The 8,986-nt window shown below is 43.4% G+C and overlaps 1 long non-coding RNA gene across 1 annotated transcript; it reads left to right on the top strand.

The window, feature by feature from the left end:
- The first annotated feature begins 4,205 nt into the window (after window positions 1–4,205).
- LOC102033949 lies at window positions 4,206–8,889 on the top strand. The gene is made up of 3 exons (XR_265389.2): window positions 4,206–4,365; window positions 4,448–4,520; window positions 8,094–8,889. It is a non-coding gene; the product is annotated as an uncharacterized LOC102033949 (long non-coding RNA).
- The last annotated feature ends 97 nt before the right edge of the window (window positions 8,890–8,986 follow it).

Below are 8,986 nucleotides of genomic sequence, written 5' to 3'. Positions count from 1 at the left end.
ATGTCCCAAAGCATGGCCACATAAGGGGTGCAAGTACCTTCTTGGGAAAGAAGGGGGGAGGATCAAGGGGCTGGCTGCTGTGGCAAAGATGGTTTACAGAAGAGAAACCAGAGGAAAAGTAGTTTCCCCTATCCTGAGGGGATGCACTTCTGTTTCCATCTCCTTCTGGAAAATAGCAGCTCTGATGCTCGCCATTGCCCTGATCCAGGCCATAGAGGGGCAGTGAAATGTTGCTGGATCGTTTCAGAGGGATGCCAGTTGCCAGTAACTATGACCAGCCAGAAAGGCATTTCACTTTGAAGAGCATATGGAGAGCATTAGGAAGGGCACATGCACTGCCATAGCTGTGCTACTTGGAACAAACATATAAATATCAGCATTCTACAGGTGACTTCTGGTTTTTGCAGGTTCTACACCTCCACAGAAATTAAAGAGTCAGGTGAGAGGGGAGTGTCAAGATGAGGGCTGAGTGGATAAACCAATTTTCTTCCTTTTGCGTGGATTGGAGGAGGTGCGGAGGGGAAGTTTTCCAAGTACCTGGCTCACGGGAGTTACCTTTACAAAAGCCCTTGCCTCTGCAATGCCTGGTGATGAGTGTGGTCTAGAAGGCTAAAGAGGTTCAGAGTACCTTGCTAGGTGTTTTCTATTTCTCTGCTCCTCCTGGACACAATGACACTGGGAAAAGACATGTAGGGAAGGCAAAGTGAGAAGCTGTGGAAGGTGGAGGAGCAGAAGGGTTTCTGAAATGTGCCAGACAAACACAACTTTCCCACAGCTGTGGTGTCTCTCTGAAACACCGAGCCACTGTTCTCCCTACAGTGGGTTAGAAATCTGACAAATTCCACTCATAGACTGGCCACCTTCAAGATTTTTTTTTATTTTTTTCCTGATGAAGTGCCCTCATTGGTCTGCTTCTGGTGAACTGCCAAGCAATTCACATTAATTCGCCTGACCAGCTGTAAGAACCCGATTGCCCTCCTGCAGCCCTCATTAAGCACCCTCCCTGCTGATCCAAATACAGAAAGGTCAGGAGGGTGAGCTCCAGTAAATTATAAGAGATACACCCTTAGCTGCTGTGCTGTGTCAGCTTGTTCTCTTGCATCTCTACGCTGTATCCTCAGCTTGGTCTTTGAAGAAGGTTCCCTTCTTCCAGAAAACAAAAGCATCAAGAAATCCTAGGGGAAATGAAATAGGTGAGAGGGGTTGATCCCTTCATGGGCAACCCCTCATAGACCTTTATACCATGGACCTTCAAAAAGAAGATATTTCTTACTGTTATCAGTACTGGTTCATTCACAACATGCTTTTCATACATCCAGAGTGTCCTTCACACTTGCACTTGCTTGAGAGAAGTGCTGGAAGAGCTGTCCCTGCAAAAGCCTGGTCTATGCAGGGCTTCCAGTGGTGTGTGCACCCTCACAGCATTTCCACTGAGCCTTTAACACCATTACATGTCCTGCTGCAGCACAGCAGCAGGGTGTTGTTCCAGGGACTCAAGCTGAGTGACTGTTGGCCAACAGATCAGTTCTAGGCTGGAATCCAAGAGCCAACATGTTGGTATCTTGCAAATTGTTCCCACACCTTACTTCCCTGCTCCTGGAGATACTCAGCTTTCCAGACAGCAGTCTGTGTTTATCTCGTCTCTGATGAGGAGCACAGCTGTGGCTGTCCTCTTGCTTTGGGTTCTCTTTCTTTTTGTTTTTTTTAAACCCAACGGTAAATGGAGTTGAGGATAGAGCAAGAAAACTTTGAGGAATAATCCAAGCCAAGAACATGTTGACTAGACATGTGAGTTTGAGGGAAAGTGAGTTAGGAATGCACAGTTTCTCAGTTAAATGTTAGTTAGAAATCTATATAGAATAAAGATCCTGCTGCTCCCACAAATCCTCCTTTTGAAGCCAATGGTTCAACATCCTATTTCTTTGGCAGTAAGAAATTAAACACATAAATAGTGATAAGATCTGGGCTATGAAAAATCCACTTACTTAATTAGCAGTTGTCCCTGATGGCATTGCCAGCTCCAAAATATGAACTTAAATTTTAAAAAGGCATTAAACAACCCCTGCATCCATCCTCCTCCTAGTCCCTGCTTTTTAGGAATAGGAAGTTCATGTGTTAAATGTGAGGGAGGATGTACTGATGTGCTGTCATCTTCCTGGTCTTTAGGCAGGCACTTTTGAGGTCTGTATTGCTGTTGACATCCAGGCCAGCAGTATCACACCACATTGCTGGGTGCTGTGCAGGAACAGCACAGTGTCCCCTCACTGGTTTGATAGTGCCATGCACTTAATGGCAATGGCATGTTACATTTGTGAACAGTGCACTGAAATGTGATGGAATATTTGATGGCTCAGCAAGCTGAGGGTGATACGAGGCTGGATTTAACTGTGGATCCCTTCACCAGAAACTTTTCATCCATCTTCCCTTTATTCTGACCCTCAAAGCCTGGTACAAAGCCCTCATCCTGCAACATGCTGGTAAAACCAACACCAGCTGATGTTGAAAGTTGATTTTCCTTGAAGCTTTCTGAAGCTCAGGCTGTATACACATTTAACATTCTGTATCCTTTTGGAAACGGTATGAATGAGGTAGGAATGAGGAGTTGTGAACTTTGTTTTGGGTCAGCTGAGGCTTAGCAAGCAGCCAGCCAACATGGCCAGACATGAGGCTTAGTGAGCCCAGACTGGATACAGGGGTGGGAGAAACTGGGAGCAGAGAACTGGGTACCTTCTGCCCTTGCATCTTTTTTGGACACAGAAGTTGGTACATCACAGTTCCTGCCTTTTTCACCAGGAGGTATCTGCCAACACTCTTGTTTATTGCTGGATCTGTGTATCCATGAGCAGAGCATGTAGTCAGGAAAGCCAGGTGGGGCAGACATTATGAATTGGCTTATTAAGAGCTGAAAGGTGACTTTACAAAGACCTGAATGTCATAATGCACCATAATCTCTTCAGGCAAACAAACAGGATTTTTTTGTCAAGTTGTGATCCTTTATGATATTGAGAGGGCACAGAGCTGCAGACTGTCCCTGATTTTCAAATGAATTGCTCCACTAATATAAAAGATATTCTCATAATAGTCACAAATTAGTTGATTGCTTGAAGTGCCAGAATCCTTAATGCTCTGCTATTTTAACATATGGAAATTGATTCAACACTTACCATCTATTTAGAGATGTAAATTTATTGAAAAAGATGCCACTTCTTCTTAAGCTTTAGGCAAGCTCTGATAGCTTTCTGGGCACAAGCAGGTTTTTAGAGGACTTACAATTTTAACTGCAGCAATTTACTTTCCTTCTAAAGGAGGGGAGAAGCAGGAAAATTGACTGTATTGTGTACGAGGGAAAAAAAGGATACTGGTACAAGCACTGGTGTGAACTGACACAGATAGTACAGTATCTGGCACATCATACCCTGAGGGTCTTTTCCCAAGCACAGCACTGGCCCAGACCTTGCCCTAACTTCTGCTGCAATTGCTCTGTAAGTCCACACTGATGTTGGAAGCATCCCTTATTTCTGACACAGCCACTAGCTTTAGGGGAAGAGTAGTGAACAACCGAGCACAGGCAGTGACAGCAATGACATTGGTTGGGCCAACACCCCGTGGAAAAGAAAGCTGCCCTCCTTTCCAAGGTTAGCCTAAGCTCCTAAAAGCAAACAGCTTCAGTCTCTTGGGATGCCTTCCTGCAAGGGCAAGCCCTGTGCTGATGTCATGGGCATGAGGCTGCTGATAGGATTAGATGGGAAAGTCGAGCCTGGTCCTAGCTGTGCTGCTGACAGCCTTCCTTTTGATTTGGCATAGTCACTTAGCACCTTATGAGATGGAGATTTGTGTGTATGAATTAGGAATACTGTTCATGCCTTAGAGCTTGTGAAAAGATGAGTTTCTCATGTAGAAAAAGATTTTTTAAAAAATGGTTATCTCAAGTATTTGATCCTATGCTATTATTATTCAGTATGATTCATATATTAATGCAATACCAAGAATGTTTCCATAAGGCCTAATATTACGCTTCTGGGATTAAGCAGTATTTCTTAATGTGTTTCTTGTCCCAGTATTTTTGCAGAGAAGCTGGAATGGGGCCAGTTCATGCAATGTGCCTACACATTAATAGTTAGCCCAGGTCAGGAGAGCACTTACAAAGTGAATGCCCCAATCATCCCTACTTACCCTGCTGTGGTTTGCATCATGAAGAGGGCACAAGAGGTGGCTTCCTCTCAGATGAAAGGCAGAGAGCATGCACATTGCAATCTCAGCACTCTCCTGCATTATGGATCTGCTCCCAGGCTGTACTGCTTGCTAGCACAGACACAGCTGCAATACATTTATTGCACCTTAAAATCTCTTGATGGCATTTGGGAGGTGAGTTCACTGGCTGGATTAATTAACCACCAAGCTTGATATTTTGACTGGCTAATGGTTAATCAGGGGCTTTATTTTCTAGTTTACGCCATCTTGTTTATGATGTTGAGTCCAGCCTCAGTATTATGGAGGAAAAATCTGGCTCTGTTTCTGAGGTAAGACATCTTAATGTCTTGCATACACTTGAAAAATTAATTTGGAGTAAGACAGGGTTAGAACAGAGCTGGCTTTGGAAGTCACTTCTTGGGGTCTAGCTCAATCAGAATCTTTACTCCCGGTGGGAACTTGTGATATCCCTTGACTTCAGACTCACTAGCTCCTCTTGGAAAAGAGCGGGAAACCACCACAGCCTGCAGCTGCTGAGTGACCCCCATCCCTACCCTTCCCTTCTGCCATCACTCTCCAGCACCCAGACCTAAATAACTCTCTCTCTTTTCCCTAATTACAATGACTGCATACCTAAATATAACACTTCTTACATTGGGAAGAGGGTGACTGTCAGTGAAATTTTGCCTGATTGGTGGGAAGAATGATGAGGAGGACTCCATAATATCAGAAGGCTAATTAATTGCTTTATTATACTATATTATTCTATACTATATTACATTATATTACGTTACATCTTAACTGAAACTGAACAAGCACTCAACTGAACAAAATCTCATGACTGTCTGCTGACCAACAGTCTGGACACATACTGGGCCCTGATAGGCCAAGGAAACAAAACACCATCACTTTGGGTAAACAATCCCCATATTGCATTCTACTTTGGCACAACACAGGGGCGGCAAATGAGATAAGAATTGTTTTGATAATTCTCTTCTCTGCTTCCCTCACTGCTTCTCTCAGGTTCAGAGAATGTGAATCCCACAGGTGACAGCTACCAGTAACTCCCAGGGCACTCAAAGCTTCTCCACCATAAAGGTGACCTCTCCCCTTGATTGTGCTGGGCTGCTCTGAGGCTATAGTCTGACTCAGCTGACAGAACACTGTGGCTGCCATCACTGGGTACTCTCTCACTTTTTTTTGTATTCTATCCACTTCAGCCCCATCAATAGCCTTGCTGTCATGTCCTCTGTGCAAACCACTCCCAAACATCTCCTCCCACTCAGATTCCCAATGCACACGTGGCACTGCCTGTGGCTCCGATGTAATTGGCCATTTTGGTACATGTCCCATATGCTTACACAATTTTTTGTCATCTTTGTTATGTGTTATGAGCATGCAGGGCTCATAGCACAGCTCTGTATTCCTAGCAGACTATCACAATCTTGATACTTATTTGAAGCACTGGAGCAAAATCCATGATGCTTACTGAAGTATTTGGTAGCTGTTTTCCTGAGCAGGTGCTTGTTCAGTTTTGTTAGTGTTGTTAATGTCTGGCAGTAGGAAAATGTGAAGGAGGTGTCAGAGCTATGGAGGAAAAAGCCAATTCCCAATTTATGGAGGTGTGATGGCAGATTTTATGGGCTGACTGGGGTGGCAAAGGAGCAGACAATTATATCTTACTGGGAGCACGCAGGGCATGTTTTCCTTCAGAGCTGACCCTGTACAAGTGTGCATCAAAGATTTTCACACAACATCCTACAACAAAGCTAGCTGGTCTGGGAAGAAACACAGGTCAAAATTTTCATGTAAAACCTTCAACATGGTATTTAGTGCATTTTTACACTCTACCCTTCACAAAGCCCTATTTTTACAAAAGCTTATGAGAATGAAAATCGCAGTCAGAGGTACCAGAACCTACAGGTTCTGTGGGATTTCAAGTCAGATTCATATAATTCCTTCTGAGATATCCCATCAGTTGTCTCATTTAGTTGTCGGTGCCATTTAAAAAAACATGCAGTTGAACTAAATCCAACAGCACACAGAAGAACAAAACATGTCAGCCTCACTCCAGTCCCCGCTTCCACCAGCATCTGCCTAAAAAGTTAGGGAAGTGGGGGTAACTCCAATACACAGGACACACAAAAACTCACTGACAGAGTTAAACAAAATTTAGCAAAGCAAATCATCCCCTCAAAACTCTTGCACAAATCCCTTTAGCAAGGTATTTTCAATCTAATTTTTCTCCAACCTCCACTCCTCCCAGCCACAGGGCAATGGTAGCGATGAATTTTGTGTCCAATTTACAACAATGCTGTGAGACCAAGTCAGGCTAGCTCAGGCCATGGCTCCATGACAGCATCCTCAACATATGCAGCATCAGCTTGGGGTCTTTCACCCTCTGTCATCTTACACTTTCTTCCTCTTGTCCAAAGGCATAATGCTTAGTCCTAAAAAGCAAAGACAAGGAGGGGGAGGAAGATGGGTCCATTCACAAGGTCTTTGTCATTTACAGTATTTACAGTAAGTTTAGAGCAAGGATGAATACAGCCAGTGCATTTGTAACATTTCAACACCTACCCCTTTTCCTGTAAATTCCTGCAGGACTTTTTGGCAGTAGAAAGCATAACTATGCTAGAAGTAATGGAATTACAAAAGAAAGAAAGGAAGGGAGTGTAAGCAGTGGGAATAGGAAGCAATAGCTAAACAGAGACTTTCCTATTTTATATATACGCCCTTCTCACATAAACCAGGGGCAGCTATTGCCTAACTGACTGTTAGTTTTGTTGATCATTTATCTTCTGAGAACAGGGTTTGGGTGTAGGATCAACAACTTTTAGTCCACGTGTCTGTCCCCCACATGGCAGCTTCTGTTTGTGAGGCAAGCGTCAGCAATACTCTTTTCCTTTTGATGGCACACATATTTGTGTGAGTATAACAAACTGTAAATAACCAGACAGACCTAAAATGTCGTCATTCATTGTCAGCAGCTGAATCCACAGTTATCATCAGAAGCCTTCATCCCATCAAGATGCCCATTCCTGGGCAGCTGTGTTTTCCACAGGATCTCTCTGACTCAGCAGCTAGCACACTGAATAATGAAGCATAGGCAATTACTGAAAATAAGTGTTCTCCAACACATGCATTTCCAGGCTATGTTTCTCTCAGTTTTCAAATGAAAAAAAAAAGAAAAAACAAAAGTAGACGTGCACAGATTGTTGAACTTTTGGGTTTTTTTTTGACAACTCAAGTAAATGGACGTTGAAGGAGAAAAAAAGACTGTAAAGCTTGGCACATCAAACTCTTTCTATACATAAACAGGCCTATATCTAGTCTATAATACAGGAAACTGCAAATCAACTAAGGCAGAGCATCTTCAAAATAGATGCACTACCCACAGTCAAACGCAGAGCTATTCCCAGACACGCTGAAGAAAAACCTTTCTCCATCAGGCTGCCTTCCCCACAAAATCAGTTCAGCCAAGACTTGTGAGAGGAGGGGGATGCTTTGGTGGAATGAGAAAGGGCAGTGCCACCCACTCTTCCACACGTGACTCTCATCAAGGGCCTGGGACACCTTTTGCCCGGAGGTGGCTGTTCCTCTGGTTTAGCTGGAGTGATCCAAGCCGTGCCTGCTGGCAGGGCTGGTCAGCCCTTGGGGCTGGAACAAGGGCAGAGATGGGAGGATGTTTTTCTGCACATGACTAAAATCTGGGACATGAGCTTAGGCATTGCTGCAATTGTATTGTAAGACATCCCACCCAGACAAGCAGATGACTGAATTTGTCCCTTTGGAAATCAAGCGTTTTTATGAAAAAAAAAAAAATTAAAAATGGTAACAATATTTCAATATTTGAAATCATGACAATCTACTTAAATTGTTATTGTTTATTACTCCTACAGCAATTCTCATTATGGGAAGTCATAAGCAGGCCATGTTTGCTGGTGAAGTTTAAGGAAAGCCAAACCACTGAAATGAATGAAGTCACTGAACAGAAGAAACCATCAGAAAGCAAAGCTGCCTTGAACTGCTCACCCTGCCGTGGTCAGCAGGCAGCTCTCCTTGAATGCAAAGAAATCCTCAGTTTCAATTCATTCTCATAATTGTACTCCACATACACTGTTAATCCACATTTTAACTAACTGGCATATAAAAGAAATTCCTGCTTTATGTGGAAGAATTACTGTGTGGTGATCAGATGTGCTAGTGCTAAAATCCTGCAGGATTAGAACCTACCATAAATAATCAGGAATACTTTATTTCATTAACAAGCCTAATCAAAACACGTTTGTCAACAATTTTCCCAGCATGTTAAATATATTGCTAACTAATTAAGAAAATTCTAAATAATTGCTTGGATTCAATTTTTCCATCCAAATGAAACTTACTGCAAGTTATGAACCAATGAGCAGGCATCTAATAGGAATAGATAGACAACAGTTAGTGTCTCTTAATACATAAAAAACCATAAAATTTCAAGGGCCTCAATCAAAATGCCAGGCTGGCAATGGCTTTAAAACACACAGGTGTATTCAGAAAAAAGTCAACACATTGCTGCTGGTGGTGGCAGCCACCTTTTCTGATCTTAGAATTTGCCTATGCATGGTTCAGCTTCACAAAATACATTCCAAGTACCTGAGAACTGTGGGAAGGGTGGAGATGCCAGAGAGCTCCTCAGGCAGGAGATGCCAGGAGCTGCTTGGGACAATGGCAGGGAGGGAGGGGCTGGTCACACACTCATAGGGACTGGCTGGCTCACACCCTCCAGCAGGCTGTGGTCACTCACCTGCATGTG

This window comes from Geospiza fortis, unplaced genomic scaffold (genome assembly GCF_000277835.1).
Source record: "Geospiza fortis unplaced genomic scaffold, GeoFor_1.0 scaffold346, whole genome shotgun sequence".
Taxonomy (NCBI): domain Eukaryota; kingdom Metazoa; phylum Chordata; class Aves; order Passeriformes; family Thraupidae; genus Geospiza; species Geospiza fortis.
This window is presented reverse-complemented; position numbering and strand designations above follow the sequence as displayed.